We start from the raw sequence: 19,020 nt of genomic DNA, 5'->3' as shown, positions 1-19,020 counted from the left end.
GTGTGTGTGCTTGTGTGTGTGTTTCTGTACATTTTCCTGGCTGGAAGATTCCTAGCTTTTATCAGACCTTCAAAAACAGTGGTTTACAAAAGGGGGATGCAAAATGAGATGAAATAGTTTCAATGGCTGAGAGATTTCAAATGGAGTCGAGAGGTCACTCTGGTGGACATTTTTATGCACGATACAGATAACACCTTTTAGGTTTTAATGTATTGCAATAGCTAGAAGTAAATACCTGAAACTACCAAACTCCAACCCAGCAGTCTGGACTCCTGAAGACAATTATACAATAATGTAGATTATAAGGGGTGACAGTGTGATTGTGAAGACCTTGTGGATCACACCCCCTTTATCTAGTGTATGGATGAGTAGAAAAATGGGGATAAAAACTAAAGGACAAATGGGGTGGGATGGGGGGATATTTGGGTGTTCTTTTTTCACTTTTATTTTTTATTCTTGTTCTGGTTCTTTCTGATGTAAGGAAAATGTTCAGAGATAGATTGTGGTGATGAACGCATAACTATGTTATCATACTGTGGACAGTGGATTGTATACCATGGATGACTGTATGGTGTGTGAATGTATTTCAATAAAACTGAATTTAATAAAAAAAAAATAAAAATTTAAAAATAAAAAAAAAAAAAAGTGGTTTAATTGGTATTAAGATCCTCAATGTTTAATGGGAGGTTTTGCTGCTATCTGCTTAACAGATCTTCCATGTTAGAGTACGTTATAAATAAGGTGCTAAAATTGTATTTATTACCAAATTTAAGTCCCATAGTATAGTTAAATCACCTATCATCTTGTTAAAATTAAGGTACATTATAACACTCCCAAGACTACTGACAGTGGCAAGTAATTTAAATCCTTTAAATCAGAAAAGTTAAAATCATGTTTAAAACCCAGCAAGTATAGGTTCCCTGCAAAAGGTTTAATATTAACATGCATGGTGCTTCTTTAACACACGGATACATGTATTTGTTAATATTCACAACTAGCTTCAAAGGCCCTGTCAAAAACAATTATTGGAGCTAATTTTAACAGTCATGACCTTCCCCCCCCCCAAAAAAAAAATGCTATCAAGTTATCAGTGCAGCAATGACTATAAATATATGACATGCCTGTGTTACTATAAATAAACAATGCACATTTTCACAACCCATTTAATTACCATTCACCTAAAGCAGTGCAATTAAGAAACTGTTGAATTCTGAAAATGGGAAAAGCCTTCCTCTCTCTCTTCAGTAGTTTTACAATCTTAACAATAGATTTAATGAATCCTTTTAAAAGAAGGCCAACTACATTAAAATGACCGGGGCATGTAAAAATTCATTGCAAAAATCCTCTTGGTATCCGACGGATTCAACACCTCATCACACCCTGGAGAAAAGTAGGAGCAAAGAATAAAGACAAATCACAACATTCTGAGCAGACAACTTTTGCCTGAGATTTAATCTAGCCACATGCCAGGACTCCACTATGAATGCATTCTTGGGATCAGAAAAATTATGAAATAGCCCTAGAAGTGCCTCTGACTTGATGAATATGCATTAACCTCAAAACCCATGTCTTGATGATACCAAACAATAATTATACAAGTTAATATAACCTGTGCTGGCTTGGATGTATTATGTCCCCCCAAACGCCATGTTCTTCAATGCAATCTTGTGGGGGCAGACATATTAGTGTTGATTAGGTTGGAACCTTTGGATTAGGTTGTTTCCATGGAGATGTGACCTACCCAACTGTGGGTAATACCTTTGATAGGATTATTCCAATCAAAGTTTACTATATAAGAGCTCAGACAGAAGGAGCTCCCTGCTGCAGCTTATGGAGACTTTTTTTTTTTTTTAAATTCAGTTTTATTGAAATATATTCACATACCATACAATCATCCATGGTATACAATCAACTGTCCACAGTATGATCATATAGTTGTGCACTCATCACCACAATCTTTTTCTGAATATTTTCCTTATATCAGAAAGAATCAGAATAAGAAAAAAAAATAAAAGTAAAAAAAGAACACTCAAACCATCCCCCCCATCCCAACCTATCTGTCATTTAGTTTTTGTCCCCACTTTTCTTCCCATCCATCCACACACTAGACAAAGGCAGTGTCAAAAACAGGCCTTCACAATCACACTGTCATCCCTTGTAATCTACATTATTATATAATTGTCTTCAGGAGTCTAGACGACTGGATTGGAGTTTGGTAGTTTCAGGTATTTACTTCTAGCTCTTCCATACATTAAAACCTAAGAGGTGTTATCTCCATAGTGCATAAGAATGTCCACCAGAGTGACCTCTCGACTCCACTTGAAATCTCTCAGCCATTGAAAGTATTTCGTTTCATTTTGCATCCCCCTTTTGGTCAAGAAGATATTCTCAATCCCACAATGCCGGGTCCAGACTCACCCTTACGGAGACATTTTGAAGACGGCCGTTGGAAGCTGACACTGACATTCTGGAGAATGCCATTTTGAAACGCAACCTGGGAGCAAGCAGACGCTAGCCACGTGCCTTCCCAGCTGACAAGAGGTTTCTACATGCCATCAGCCATTCTTCAGGGAAGGTACCCTGTTGTTGATGCCTTACCTTGGACACTTTATGGCCTTCAGACTGTAATTCTGTAACCAAATAAACCCCCTTTATAAAAGCCAATTCATTTCTGGTGTTTTGCAAAACGGCAGCATTAGCAAACTGGAACAAACCTTTTCCCTTAGGAAAAAAAAGATATGGGATGTAAGGAATGAAGTCCACTCCCTGGGGAACTGTCTGGGACTGTGGCACACTCATTACCTTTAATGCCTCCAGAGATAGCTCCAAGTGACTGGTTTTTGTTAAATTTATTCCTAAGTATTTTATGGAGTTCTGTTACTATTGTACATAGAATTGTTCCTTTAACTTCATTTTCTAGTTATGTGCTAATATATAGACATATGATTGATTTTTGTACATTGACCTTGTATCCTGTGACTTCACTAAGTTCTTTACTAGTTCTTTCTTGTACTTGTTTTATGCATCCCTTAGGATCTGTCTATATAAACTATCACATTGCCTGCAAATAAAGAGTTTTACTATTTCCATGCGTTCTTTAGTCCTTTATTTCTTTTTCTTGTTTCCCTCCTTTTCTTAAAGAACTATTACAGCCTGTTTTACCAGCAAGGAAGTTGCAGTCACTGCATTCTGGTTTGCCCCATGCCATTTCTGGCTGGTGCAGAGGCCCTGAAGACTGGGCAACGGGGAACTATGTCCTTGAGCAGAAAGGGCCTAATCCGCAAACCACCCTCAGAAGAGATGGGCCCTGATTCACAGCCCCAGACTTTCAGGCACAGTATTTTGTAGTTGATTTCCTAGGGTTTAATTATTTGTACCTCTCAACTGACTGGAACTTGACAAAAGAGGTACCCAAAGGAATCAGTGAAACTTCGGACTTCAGAACTGGAAGAGACCTTACAGATCAAATCCTGCATCTATAGCAAAACCAAGGCTGAGCATGCCCAGTGACTTGCCCAAGGCTAGTTAGAGGCAAAGGAAGAGTCTGCCTTTCTGGACAGGACATGGGCTGAGAGTCCAGAGACCCAGATTCTAGCCTGAGTCGGCCACTAATTCCCTAGGGCTTAATTTTTCTCATCTGGGAAAGGAAAATCACCCACTACAAGGGGATGAGTCATAGGCTAACTCCTGTCTTTAACAGACAGTAGATCTAAGAGTGTAAGGGAGATCTCAGATGTTCCGAGTCCTGGTCCAAGTAGATGGGATGACTTGAACCCATGTGAATGTGGGCATCTTTTCTGAACTTTTACTAAGGTTGTTCCCTAAACCCGGGACAAGCTGACATTTTCCTACTGCTGGCTATTACTGTTACGAGTAACTCATCTTGAAACGGGTTTTTTACCTATGATCTCAAAGAACATCTCTGGCTCTGTTTACACCAACTGCTGAACACAAACATGATCATCTCATATCACTGCAAAGACTTGAATGCTTGGTTTAACATGTTAGAGCTCACACACAGCCCCTGAAGATCCTGGCTGAATTCTTCTCTTACACATTATTTGTACTTGTCTCTCAGGCAGCAGAAGTGGGCAGTGACAAGAAAACTACAGCCTGTTTAGCAAGCATATAACACATTTCCTCCCCACTAGCCAGGGGAAGTTAGCAAGGATGTCCTCAAATTAGCAAGCACATTTCTGTCAATCAAATACATGCAGTATTTGAACAGCTGAAATTCTAGGACTTTTAGGGAGTCCTGTTCTTCAAATTTCCTCTCTTGTCATATTAAGGCCCAACATTCTGATTCATAAATCACTTCTCTAAAATAACCATCAGTTGTCATTGCTAAAACAGAATTTCCAAGAGGTCATGTGGGTTTACTGAGATCAGAGATAGGCCACAACTGGACAAAACAGAAAGCAGATAATAAAAGGGCATCACTCACGGCTGTTGGCATGTGCTGGGCAAAGCTTGTTTCATCAGGAAAGGGGAAGGCAGGGAGGGTGGGGTCTTCTATTATACATGGGGCCTTACGGATATTATCTCACTTGACTGGCAAAAACTATGGGATAGATGTAACACCTTTTAGCTCCCAAGGAAGGCTCCGCTATAGTTAAGTAGTTTGCCCAAGGTCAAATGGCTGGTTAATGGTAGAGTGGGACTTTGAATCCAGACTGAGCTCTCCTAAATCCATTCTTTTATTTAATTTTATTGTAAAAATAATATAACCACATTAACAAACAGAGGGGAAAGCCCCCATAATTTCATAACCCAAATACAACTGTTAGCATTTTAGTAGTTTTTGTAGGCTTTTCCCACACGTGAATTTCACATTCAAAATTATGCTCATATTCCACGTACAACTTTGTGTCCTGCTTTACAACCTAAACATATGTCCAACTTACTTAAAAATCTTTATAATCAGCATTCTAACGAATTACGTAATATTACATCAAGTGGCTGTATCCTAATTTAAATGAAATCTCATTTGGGAAAAGAGGTTCTTTACTATTTTCTTGGCAAAGCACAATTATTATTTCCAGCCTACCATGCTGCTTCCCCAAATATATACTGTCACCATCAAAAGCCTTAAATAGACAATACCAGTCAACAGATGATGGAAAACTGTGATTGAAATATTTTGAAAATGCCACCATCTCTGATCTGGAATCAAATAAATGTGATGACTGCTATTTATGAAGAGTGACCCAAAAACAACAAGTTTAAAAAAGCTACACTCCTGAGATTTCATAGAACACGTGTGCTTTTAATGCTCTACTTTCAGTTTCACAGGAATGCCATCATAAGAAGTTTTCCTCACAAAAATCTAGATTTGGAAATCATGGAAATTCTTCAAGAAGAAAACAAACCCCATAACCTTTAAGTATCAGGGTAGTCAGAAATTTCAAAGGAAGCCAAAATGCTCACCAAGGACTATGTCATAAATCATTATTTGCTTTTCAAAATCCCATAGACTCATTTTCCTCTGGTCAAGTGAATGAAAAACCACAGAGCACCTCTGAGCTATCATGAAATAATCCTATGAAGCAAAAAAGACAGCAACATCAAACCCTTTGTAAGTTTATTAACTTTATAAAATACGAAGCATGGCTGTCAGAAAATGTTCTTGTGTTTGGAGGAGAGTAATCTCCAAAATATTTGTGTGGCTCTTTGTGGATATCTGTTTTGAAAGCTTTATTAGAATCCATGTCACCATCCATTTGATGTGGAACTAGCACACTTAAATGCCTGGCAGTATCTGCTCCCGATACAGCACTAAAGATTATGGCTGATCTGGGAAAACTGAGTGAAAACAGACAGAACTGGATATTTCCTTCCAATCCAAGATAGAATCTGCTCCCTGCCAATAATGTGACTTCAGTTGATGTGAGATAACCTGTCACCCTTCTGACAATGGCTTTTTAAACCTATACCTTTCCCCTCATATCCCCAGCTCTCCCTACCTCACACTTCGATGGGGAGTTATACATCCCTTTCTCTTCAATGTTCAGCTAATCCTGCACTTAAGCATTCCTTCAGACTTCCCCTTCTCTTAAAAGTTAATCTCTTTACTCATGGGAATGTCAAATGGTATGACTGCTATGAAAAACAATTTGGTTTTATCCAGTAAAATTTAAGATGTACATACTCTTAAGACTCAGAAATTCTTCTTTCAGGCGTATTCTAAGAGAAACTGTTTGCAGCAGGATGCACATGGAAGAATGCTCATAGCAGTATTGTTTAAAATAGCAAAAACTGCAAATAACTCAAATGTCCATCAAGAGAATGGATAAATAAGATGTGATACATTCATACAACAGAAAATCATATAGCAGTAAAAATAAATGAATCATGCATGATGCTTCATGCATCAGTAGAAATGAATCTTAAAAAATAAATGTTGATTGAAAAAAGCAAGTTGTACAAGAATACCATTTATATATAGCTCCAAGTCAAACAAAACAGTAATAGATTGTTAAGAAAAACATACGTATACAGAAAAGAAAGGAAATAGCAAACACAAAATTCAGAACAGGGGTTACTTTGAGGGAGAGGGGTATGACCAGGGATATACATAACATAAGCACATGGCGTATGCATGAACTGCATCATGATAGAAACATTTTTTCACGTTACCCTGTACCTCGGACTTGCCTCCCTCCCAGCGGTGTTTTGGTGCTCTGCAAAGCCCTAGGCTTCTCCCACAATGTTCTAAGGTTCAAACTCTTGTCTTAAATGGAATGCTCACTCCTTCCAGGACTCTCTGCTCCAACAAACATGATGACCCTTGAACATTCAAAATTTGACATCCGTTGTTCTCGACCAGGACTCACCTGGAGCATTTATCTGGGCCACGACTGCTGGGTAGGACGACCGTGGGGACATCTCCCTCAGGTGGTGCTCACTGCACTGTGGGGAGTGGGGTTGGAATTGCACCCGGAGAAAGGCCACCTGCTCCAATAACCCACCCAGAGTGGGAGCACCTCATGCTAAAATACATCAACGAGGTGTAGGCGGCAGCAGTGGCCTGAAGTCCCCCTTCCCCTAACTCTAATCCCCAGTGTTTCCTGCGGCTCACAAGCTACTCTATTGCATTACTGCTAGCCAGTATGATTTCCCCAAATCACCCTTTTCTAATTCCTACAGAATTATCTCAGCTCCGCCCATCTCTCAGACACACAGGCTCCCAACCTGGCCTAATTCCCCACCTTGCTTTCCCCTTTTAAGAGCATGCTCTGGGATTAATTTTCTGCTTAACCCTCAGAATATGGTATTCAACGTCCATAGGGGTCTCTGATGTTGGTACAAGCGTTTAATTTATTCAGAAAAAGAGTTCTTACCAGATTTATTCTATTTCAGGACTGTTCATTCTAAAAGCTCCTATTTCTTATGCAAAAATTAAGACCTGATAAAAGATTTCAAAAGCAAATGAATTCAGCAGTTTTCTTACTTCAGTTCTTCTCCTCTGTTTAGTTTCCACTACTTGTGGAAAAAAAGGAGGGGAGGACTGTAACAACTATCCAGGAGATCTGAGTACAGGTAATTCGATTGTCTTCAAAAATATTTCACACTATCCACATTGTAACATGAAGAGAGAACTGTCCATCTCCAATTTTCACTTTAATGCACCTATTTGCATTTGATCACAGAAGAGATTCTAAAGTGAAGAATGAATGTCAAAATAATAATAAAATAAAATAAGGGAAGCTGTGAAGCAAACTTTAAACTCAGCCCCATGGGACCGCTGTGGTACTGTTATAGGGCCAGGCTAAGTGGCTGACTTCAACAGGAGGATTCTGAATTCAGCAAGAAACAGAGAATGTGAAATACAAGTCTGAAATACCAGGCAAGCAAAGGAGAGGTCTTAAAATGGAGATCAGCATTCCACATTTGAATATGGAGTCCTAGTCCCTTCCTAAAAATCACCCACAGGCTAATACTTGGGTGTGCTCCAGAAAGTGGGATCCTGAATTTAAACCCACTGACACAAACACATCCGTTTACTCTGTGTGCCATCAAAGCAGGGACTAATCAATCACCCTACCAACTTACCCTTCTCACATTCCTGCTCCATCTCAGGGTATTTCTCATATGGTTTTGGAGAGAGATTATAGACAATGCAGAGCACCCTGATATCAGCAAAGCATCTGACAGAGTCACTCAACGCTTATTTGAACAACTTAGGAAAACCTGGGTCAAGTGATAACTCCGTTCAGTGGACTCAGAGTTGATGCCAAAAGGCACCAGTATCACTGAGGAGCAACACTGATTTTGAGGAGGTCCTTGGCACAGAAGGGCTTTCCAAGTTCATCCTTGGTCAATGTTTTCACCAAGGTGTGCATATAGAATTCACAAATGATTCACAGCTGGAAGAGAACAATGAAGTAACTGGAAAATAACTGGAATAAAAAAAGAGAAGAGATTGTAAAGGATTCCCACAGGCTGGAATGACCACCACAACTGATGAAAATGAAACGAAACAAAAAATCCCCAAGACTCACAGACAGAAAATCCTGTTCTGAACTGCAAAAATATCTACTGCCTAAATATAGGACACTGTCATCAGCTGCCCCTACTCTCCAATCTGCTCAGCTGGGACAACTCACCCCTTTTCAGGGGTTTTGCCAGCAGGTGAGACTCCAGGCCGTGGCTCTCAGAATCCCACTGATTTATGACTCTGACTTCAGATGGGGGCTTCCTTTTACTCTGTGGGGTTAAGCTCCTACCTTGAGCCCCACTCCATTTAGTAGCTGACTTTGTAATTCATTCTTCTGGACCCAATCTTAGCATTGGCTTCCTGACTGGAATCTTATCCCTCTTTACTAGCACTCCTTTCTTCTGGTCCCTTCACCTGCTCAGCCAGACAACCCTGCTTCCAAACACCTGCCAATCTAAACCGATACTGTCAGAAGAATTTCCACCTTGCCAAAGTATCCCGACTGCCTCCTGTGGGTACCATTCCCACAAGTGTGCCCCAGCCCAAAGAGCTTTCTGTTCTCTGAATTCCTGTCTGGTCTTTCGGATATTTTGAATGCCATGATGACTTCATCCTGCTGCTGACAGAGGCTCAGCTCTGCTACACAGCAGGAGAGGGGATGAGTTTAAAGCAATTCATGCTTTCAAGTAAAGGATTCTTATTGAATACCATCTCAATGCAAGCTGACAGGGAGACAGAGTGGCTAAATGAGAGATGTACTCCTGGTCTGCATTAGTATAGCATATGATGACGTGGAAAACACGCCCATTTCATGAGAGCTAACAGTGACCCCCTTCCTTGCTTTACACTGGTCAAACCATCTCAGAAATATTATGTTCAGGTCTGATTGCCATGCTATCAAAGAGATAGTAACAAAAAGGGAATGTATCCAGGAGGAAGTGACTTCCAGGTCTACCAAATGGCCCCTTAGAGGAAAAACAAACTGAGTGAAGAAACCAGTGGTCACAGGCTTTATGTTTCAGTAAGTGAAATACAATAAGTGAGTTACTGTAAGTGAAAAATACAGAAGTTCCCAAATGGAAGGTTCTCTGTTTAATGAAATTTGAGGGGGAGCCAAAAGTGGGCAGAAATAAGCTTCTTTAAGGGAAAACCTTGAATTTTCATGTATTTTTGTGGTCTATTCCATGCCAACCGCAGAACTAGTGCAGCTCTGCTCTTTTGAGTGTTCAGGGGCAGTGACAAAAACATCTTTTAAGCCATTCTTCATACATATTTTATTAATAGCCTCCCCTTCACATGAGATTTCAACAGACAATAAGCCTATGCAAGGCAGACAACCAAATGATTCCAACCTCTACCCAGCAGGCATGGCTGCAGCAAAACAAATTATGCAGCATCTCATGGCAGCTGAAGAAAGCCTCCATGTAAAAATAAATGGTACTAAGTATGTGGGAGAATGTCTTGATTCTCTATTGTAACATGGGCAGGGTTTCTCCCCACTCTCTGGAAAGCTCCTGACAATACATGGCTCTTGTCTTGTGGAAATAATACTACTGATGTGAGGAATATAATAAAATCATCCCCAAGCCTGGGAACCAGCAGTGTCAGGAGAAGAGTACCCTGCTGCCCTCCCCACCATCCCAGGGAGTCAGTTTCACACTGTCACAAGGGTAACCACCTCACTGAACCAGGTCAGGTTTAAAGAGATGGTTCCCTTTTTATGCTTCTAATTTCTCACTGATAAAAAAACATCATCACTACTTTAAAAACTACAAATAAGGGAGAAAGTCTTTTTAAAGTCGGTGAAGAGAAAATCAAAGTTGGGTATTAAATTCCAAAAGAGTGATAATTAATACATTTGTCTTCTGCTTTACCAAAATTTAGTACAAGAGAACACCCAAGAGAGGGGTGCTTCAAAGTCCGAGACCTACTTTTAGATCCTGCCACTTCCTGGATGCAAGTCCTTGAGTGGGTCATTTCACTTCTGTTGAGTTTCATTTTCCCTACATGCAAAATAGGATCATTAAGTAAGGTCACATGTGGCCCATACAGTGGGTGGCCCACAGGTATTCATGAGTGTTGGAGGAATGAATGAATGAACTGCTCTGTTGTATCCAGGAACAGAACAATCCTCCCCAAATATTTCAACTCTTTCCTTGAATCACAATATAAATATTGTTACCTGTAGTTCTTTCACATGTCATCAATATCTGCCTAGAGTTTATAATGTCTAGGAAAAAGCATCTTTTATTATCTTGGAAATTCAAACTGGCAGAACATAACATACAATCCAGAAATTTATGTAAAAGAAAGTTGGTGTTGGGGATTGAATCATGTCCCCCACAAAACACATGTTCAAGTCTTAAATCTGTGTTCCCATGGGTGTGAACCCATTTGTGAATAGGACTTTTGAAGTTATTATAAGTTAAGGTGTGGTCAAAGTAAATAAGGATGGGCCTAAATCCAATAAGGCTGAAGTCATTTTAAGCAAAGGAAACTGGCCATGGAAGCAGAAGTCAGAAACCATAAGAAGCCAGTAAAATGCCATGTGGCAGAGGCAGAGGTACAAGCTAAAGAACCCCAAGGACTGCCAGCAGTCAGCACCAGAACTCTACAGACCCCATGAGAAAACACAGCCTGTCAAGACCTTCATTTTGGACTCCTAGTCTCCAAGCTCATGGGACAATAAATGCCTGTTATTTAAGCCAACCCATTGTGTGGTATTTGTCATACCAGCCCTGGAAAACTAAGACAGTTGATAAGTTATCATGGGTGATGCATCACAACTATTTTTGGTCCAGGGATAAAAAATGTTTGCTCTTCAGTTTAAAACAGAACCCTAAGCTCTTTCCACCTACGAGCACACACACACAAACACACACACACACACACACAAACACTGACTTAAGGCCATTCCCTTTTCCTGGTCCCCAGTCACCAGGAAAGCAGTCTGTGTGAAGCCGGCCTTTCCTCAGTGATCCCGAGGGTGGGTCGATCTATATGTCAGAGATTGGGGCAGGTGGCACGGAGGATGCCACCTGCTCTGGCATCTGTTAGTCCCTGGGGCTGACCGCTGCAAACACCTGTATCAAAGAGGGCCTAAAGGTCGACTCCCTCTGTACCCCGGAGTTGCTCACCCCGATCCCCACTAGTTGAGAGTTGTAGTCCTCACTGCAAATACCTGGTGGTCCCTCCCTTCCATTCGGGGGGCAAAGGCTTCTATGGCAGGGAGCTGTGCTTCTGCTCTTCTTCCCTTCCTCCTCTCCACTCCCTCTCCCCTCTACCTAAAGTGACCAGCACACAGAGTAGCACGGTGCACGAGAACACGGACCCCAACTCCCACCCCCACATACATCCATACCTGAGATACACCCTCCTGCCATCCTGACGACAGCATTCCCAACCCTTTGGACACCCCAGGTAAGCAATGCTGACCTCCCGATCTCTGGAAATCCTATCCACCCCCTGCCTAAAGAAACAGGTTATATGGATTAATTTTTCAACCTCTCAACCAGCTGTGTAGATATCACATACAGATGGCTTTAAAGCTTGATTCCAGATGCAGCCTTGTACTTTAAACCCTCAACTGCTAGAAGCAGATTTTTTTTCACAAGAATTTTCATCATTTTTCTTGGAACTTAGTAATACCACAACACACCCCCACTGAAGAATTCCCCTGTATGTTCTACATTTTACAGACAAACACATTTCAAATAATTCACTCAGAGGAACGGGAAACAATTCTACAGCGGGTCTTAGGTCTTCTATTCACTTTCCTTTTTGAATAAGTTTGTTTTGGAAGGCCACCGTGGTATTGTTTGTGGCCCTATTTGTGGCCTGAAGTCAGCGGTCTAACATAAACCCTGCAAAGAGGATGGCAAAACAGGAGTTCTTGGTCTTACTGAAATGGCCAAAATGATAGGGGCTCTCAAGGCAGGCAGTGAAATACTTTTAATCACACCAGACAGAGGACGCCAGGGCGCAGGAAAATCAGACCTGTCTCCTCAATCTATTGAGAGTAGGTATGGCCAAAGTGGATGTTATTTTAATCAAATCCATTTAAATCATGATTTAAATTACTAAACAGAAATGACTCAATTTGATCAGCCTTTTATACCACAAAAAGTACATTTTTGTTCTTCTGACATCACCTGATTACCTATTCTCCACAATTCAGATGAGTATGGGTTTCACTTTTAGAAGGCACACTTTACACACATAAAATAGTGATTTATGGAAAACACACCCAAAACTGTATCCATTAAGAATTCTAGAAGATTCTATGCAATAAATATCTCTTTTATGTTCTTACGACTCTTCCCTCTTTTCTTCTAACTCCAGACTCTTTCTGTTTGCCCAGCTTACTTCATTTTTAAGAAATATCTATTCATTTGTCTGTTTGAAACGTTGTACTTCTGGACAGAAATCCAAGGAGTGATTGTCTTATCTCCACATAATGCTAGTAACAAGCATGGTTTCCACAGATAAAAATCCAGACAGAGAAGAGATGTCAAGGTTTCTGGGGCATGCAAAAAAGATTTTCTACTTTTCCATTCCAAGTGGCTTTCACTGGTTCTTACTACCTCTTAATTTGGTCATGTGCCATTTATTCAGGCCTGCATTCAACACTGCAGTGTGCCTGCTATAACCCAGGCACAAAGCTCAGCACAGAGAAGGATTCTGACCTGACAAAGCTTACGGCTCAGCAGGAAACACAGATATTAGACAGTTATTGTACTAAACCTATACAATTACAACTGCAGTAAAAATGATGACGAAGTACACGGTGATGAGGAACCCCACCCAGAGTGGGCTGGGGAAGTATCAAGGAAGACCTCTCTAGAGAGTGATGTTCCTTTCTTCTTACTTCGTCATAAGATGCTTTCTAAAGAGGTCACACTGTTATATTGTCTCAGATATTATATCAATTCTAAGGTAAGGTGGTGGAATGACAGAGAAGGCTCAGGATCCTAGAAGGTCTGCTTTGAATCCTTGTTGTAATAACTGCAGTGTCTGGAGCAATTCTTGAAAAGGGACAGGCTTCCCTCACACAACTGTAATGGTTAAGGTGTGAAATATATAACATATGCAAAGCATTCCATATATAGCAGAGGCTCAATAAACTATATATATTAATAACTACAGAATTTATGCTGATTTACCTTTGAGCTTCGACATGTCAAAAGAAAGCTAATTTTCCATAGGCAGTTCTGTTTTTACAAAAGTGTTCAATTCAAAAAGAAAACTCAAAAATCCACTTAAAAAACAAGAGTGCTATGATTTCAGTGGTTTTTCCTCTGGTTGGCCAATAGGTACTATTTACTCAAACAAGGGAGACATATATGCGAGTCTTCTTGACAGATATACAAGGACAGGCAAAAATAACAGTTGATACGTCTGCATTCACCAGCTTTCTATCAGCATTAGAAAAAGATTCTAACTGGAGCTTTTTGGATTAGAGCTTTTATAATCGTGAACTCCCCTAAGGTGGTTAAGTGTTTTACGGGTCATTAACTATTTGACTGAGAGGGTGTGGGATAGAGAGGCTGCTCAAATTCACTAAGTCCAAGAAGCATTTCCCACCCCACATTAGCTTCCATTATTCTGAATTCCCTCAGTACTTACACACAGCCAACCCACAAGACATGGTCGGTCACAGTTCTTTCATTCATTAAGCCTGCTCTGCAGCCAGAGCTGGGTTCCTAGAGATGATACAGACAAGGCTCCTCCCAGTCCACGGCAGGCCTCGCCAGTCATTCTCTAGACCAGGGGCGATCAGCCTTTTGTGCTTTCGGCATGAGGCCCAAATCAGAAAACAAAACCTATGTGTGGTTTGTATTTTTAAATTCAAAACTAATAATTTTGTTTGGTCCCCCAAAAGTGAGACTGTCTATTTTTACAACCAAGAGTCCCTTCTTTAAAAGGGAATGAAAAAAGTCAATTTGAAAATTGACACCACTTTTTAACTATGAAGTGTAAGCATCTGCATGTCTTTGAGCTTGAGTAGTAGCCTTATAGAGGCAATGTTTTCTAACTCTTTGGAATTTAAAAACAATGTATCCATATATTTAATAACACAATGTCTGCTAAAGGAACCAAGTTGCAAACCCACTTAACTGATGAGAAAAATGAGGCTCAGAGAGGAGAAATGATTTGCTAAGGTCATATAGCAAGTTAACAGCAGAGCTGAAGCAAGAATTTAATTCCTTCCACTTAGGACCCCATTTACTGAGCCCTTTTGCTTGCCTGGCTTTGGGCTGGTATTGAGAACCCAGGATGATTGACACTCTTTCCTCCACCAGCTGACCTCCTGTATTGTGACTGTAGGATTCACCTCTGCCTGAGTAGGACAGGGCGGGGCAAGTCATGTGGCCTGAACCAACGCCAGACTTTCCAGGACTGCCACATCCAGGTGCTCTATCTCTGCTGTGCTATGCCACCCTGAGACGGCTCCTAGAGGCCTGCGGCTCCAGCCTGCTGTGGGCCTGGCCTGGCCCAGCAGGTCATGGTACTGCCCTCCCACAGGGGAGAAAACTTGTGCCAAACCCTGGATTCCACAGCCCAAACCTAAGCATACAGGGATTCTAAAGAGGCTCCATTCTGCCTTGCCCTAGACTAGAGTCTTTTTATTTCCCTGAATCTCTCCGGTTTGTATAAGCTGAAAAGTCTAAGACTTAAAGTAGATCACAGACCAATCCGTAGAAGACAGGGGGCTGCATGGAGTCAAAGGTCACAGGTTGCTCAAAATTGTTCTAGAACAATGTATCAGAGAGTATACCTCCTCAATTTAAAACAAAGACATACTGGCTGCATACAGAATAGCTCTAGTCCAGGAAGGAGAACATCTTTTTCACAAAAATTCAAAATGAGAAATACCCCCCAAGTCCTTCTCCAGTGATGAAGTGGCAGCCCCTGAGTGGCCAGGGACCCGTGAACATAACTCAGAAGAGCTGAAAAATCACAGCCAAGGCAACGTTATTGGGCAGAGAAGCTTGGGGAAGAAAAGGATCCCATGACTGGCAAATGAGATCAGTGTGACTCCAGCCTCTCATGAGGAACCTAAGGTGCCTGGGAGACAAGAGAGAAGTAAAGGCAGAGAAGACTTGGTGAATGTTTTCAGAAAGAACATATACATGTTTCCTTCACACACAGCTCCATCAAGGAGCTCTCCCGGCTAGTCCAGCCCACAGTATGAATTCCTGGAGATCCTTCTGCAGAGCTCTATGACACTGTATTATAATGATCCGTGTACTCATCTATCACATTCACTTCTGTCTCAACATAGCCCAGCACAGTGCCTAACATCCAGGGGCCATTAAAAAAATATTAAGTGAATGGAAGAGTAAACTTTTAGCACAAAGACTACAATTCAAAGGTGCAACTAGGGCAACTGGTAAGCAGGAGCCCATCCCAGAGTGGAGGGAAACACAACAGTGAGATCCCCTGGAGCCAGCCCCCAAAGGCACATCAGCCACGTGGCAGCTGTTCAGTTCTATTTCTGGAAACCTGTAAGACCAAATCTCCTAAGGAAAGCAAGTTTGTAGGCAATCTTTAATGCCCTTCTTCTCCCAATGCCACCTCACAGACATGACCCAGGGCTAAGACAGGGGTGACCCAGTGGCAGCTCTTCTTGAAAGAGGAGGCACCATACAAAACCCTCATTTAAACATTTAAAATGCAATTATTTGTTTATAATTTGTACCCTACACACTTCCAAAAACTACTTGGCATAGTTTATGACAAGTTTTCATGTGTCTTTCGTTAAAAAGTTTTTTTCCATCAAATCAAAAGGAGTGGGGGGACATAACTATAGCTTAAGCACAGGTTCCCATAATTATCAAAATTGAAGGTTACAACCAAGGGAAAGTGGAAAATAACAGATTTGTCTAAGTCAGCTATGATTTTCTTTCTATTTCATATGCCAGTTCTGTCTCCAACCCAATCTCTCCTTTAGAAACCTTTGGACTCAGTATCACAAGGCAGAAGTTGAAAGTTTACTGCGTCATGGGTCCCAATGGGAAACTCTCTCTAATTTACAAGTCACATGCTTGCAGTGTGAAAGTCTTCCACTTACTTTTTCCACGACTAGATCAGCATCCTGCTTCTTCAAAAAACTGTAGAAGAAGAAGAAAAAAAAAAACAGTGAGAATTCAAAACAGAACAGAGACCCTTTGCCTATAAACCACCCACAAAGCACTGCCATGGAATTTCCATTTGCTACAGACAATCAACTTGCCCACAATTTTTCTTCTCATTCACACAATTGTCGCTAAGTCACAGTTGCCACAAACACCTGCCTGAAATTGCAAAGACCTGGCCGCGCACCACCAAAGGAAGCCAGCATGAGATTTTAGCTTTCCAGAGCCAGAAAAGATTAGGATGGAGGTCTTGCATATGCATACACATATATATATATACACAGTTCCCTTCTTCAGGCTGTCTACAGTCATCCATGGTTGGGAGACATTAAAAATGAGTCTTCCAAGATCTTTCCACAGCCCCCACCCCTTATCTGCCCCACTTCCTGTCTGACTGTGGTGGGCCTCACTGTCAAACAGCCTTCCTGGAGTGGCCCTTATTTCCCATAACCTGGGTACTTCTCTCTGGGAGGTCTGCCAACCTACCAGCCTGCATCCACTTGTCCACAGAACCCCAGTCCCAGGATCATGTTAGACCTTTGGGTCAAGCCCCTGGCAAGGCTGAGTGCCAATTCTGATGGTACCCATGGCCACTTGACATTCATCTTTCCAGGAGCAGGATGGCAGGAGTGGCACGGCAGATTTCCAGCCTGCTCCTGCTCTCTGCCTACAACCTGCCAATATCATGGTACCTCATTTATTATTTGCAAGCTTGCTGTTTGAACAAAGCTTCAGTTTTAATAAGGTATCTAAATATAACCATAAAATTGGTTGAATGGAATTAAATTGACAACAGTATGATAGAGCAGAAAGTGAGAGGTTTGAGCTGAGGAACTTGAGGGGGGAAAAAAAAGCAGGAACATTTTTTGTATCTCAGTAGACTCTTTAAGCTTTTTCAAGATGATTCTTAACATCTTTCCTCCTGATCCATGGTGTACAATACCCCCATCATCAATTACTATCCCCATCAAAATCCCCCCCCACACATGCAAAAGAGATTTTTGTTTGCATATTGAAAAGATGAGTAATTAACAATAACATCTTTGTTTCATTTAGTCAAAGATGACTCAGAATGAGGGAAACAAAAAATGGCCACAGAGAAGAGAATTAGAAATTCATATATTGTTCTATGCAGATGGACACTCAAATCATGAACTCACTGCAGACAAGCAAAGGAACCACCATGTGGGGCCAGAGGGAGAGAATGTCCTCATGAGAATGCACGGGGCTCGTACCTTAGCAACCCACATCACACTGTCTCTTCTTTCCTTCTGCGACACACTAATCAAGAAGACACTGCTGGGTGATATATGCCTTTTCTTCTGGCTAACCAACTGGGGATCCAGACACTGCTGAGCTGTACAAAATGGGAATTCTCTTTCTCCAAAATTTTCAACTTGCCTCCCTCCTTATAATCAGAAAAGAGAAACTGAGTACTGTGAGAAGTTTTCACCAAAGGGAACATATATACAGTGACTTCTTGAATCCTTCCCTAATGGATTTATATACAAGGAACCTTCTTTTTGCAAGGTGAAAGTTTTCCTCATCTGCCACAAGAGAGCACTTGGAGAATCATTACCCTGCTCCAAAGATGTGAGGAAACTTAATAATACCCCTCTCTCAAGAGGACGTGGGCTTCCAGGCACACAGCACAACTGCAACAATATAAGGTGCCCATCTCACAGCAGGCTCTGGAAAAATAAGCCTCCGTTACAGGACACTTTAGCAACTGATACCAACAGGAAAACTGAAAACCGCTTGAGCTGCTCGCTCACTATTCCACAAGGAATCATTTCCATATATACATACAGATGGCATCACCCAATTTCTTTTTCAGTCTTACTAAACAGATGGAGTTAATTAACAAAGACAGTACATATATGCATCATCCTGCAGCCAAAAAACCAAAAGAGGGATGCCACAGCTTTAACTTCAAAGTCTCCCAGCAGACACAAATGGCTCGAGATATTTTTAGGTACCAGTTCCTTTGTTTCAAGGAGGATAAGGATGGATGAAACAGAATTGCCTAAAGTAAAATTCACATGGTAATAATATCTAGAATGAAGAGTGACATTTGTTTTTAAAACCAGGTATATTTTTCTTAAATAAAGACTGTGTGTCTGAAAAGTTTAAAATAAACAAGTTTTGGTCAGCTAATGTGTAAAACAGAGGACACCTTTTGTTTAAATGACTCCTACATTTAAAAAAGTTCTTTAAAAATTGACCAATTACTCTAATTGATCTTTAATTTATATCTAGATTTTTGAAACATCAAAGTTTTAGGTTTCCAAGGCTTAAGGTAAGACAGATCCTCCTCGTGTGTGTGTGCGTGTGTGTGTGTGCACGCACACAGGTGCACAAATGTGGGCATATACAGAGTGTAGTTTCCTATGTATTCAATTGTGGGCATTAGGGCATTTTCCATGCGTTTGTTCTTCCTGCTGA

The 19,020-nt window shown here is 41.0% G+C and overlaps 1 protein-coding gene across 4 annotated transcripts in view; it reads right to left on the bottom strand.

Moving 5' to 3' along the window:
* The window catches only part of FYN (FYN proto-oncogene, Src family tyrosine kinase), a 214,984-nt gene that overhangs the window by 171,408 nt on the left and 24,556 nt on the right, over nt 1–19,020 (bottom strand). For all 4 annotated transcript variants that reach the window (XM_037844767.1, XM_037844769.1, XM_037844770.1 and 1 more), the window contains exon 2: nt 16,512–16,551. The gene's annotated coding sequence lies outside the window, so the exon portion shown is untranslated. The remainder of the gene's footprint in view (nt 1–16,511; nt 16,552–19,020) is intronic.

Source organism: Choloepus didactylus, chromosome 7 (genome assembly GCF_015220235.1).
Source record: "Choloepus didactylus isolate mChoDid1 chromosome 7, mChoDid1.pri, whole genome shotgun sequence".
NCBI lineage: Eukaryota > Metazoa > Chordata > Mammalia > Pilosa > Megalonychidae > Choloepus > Choloepus didactylus.
This window is presented reverse-complemented; position numbering and strand designations above follow the sequence as displayed.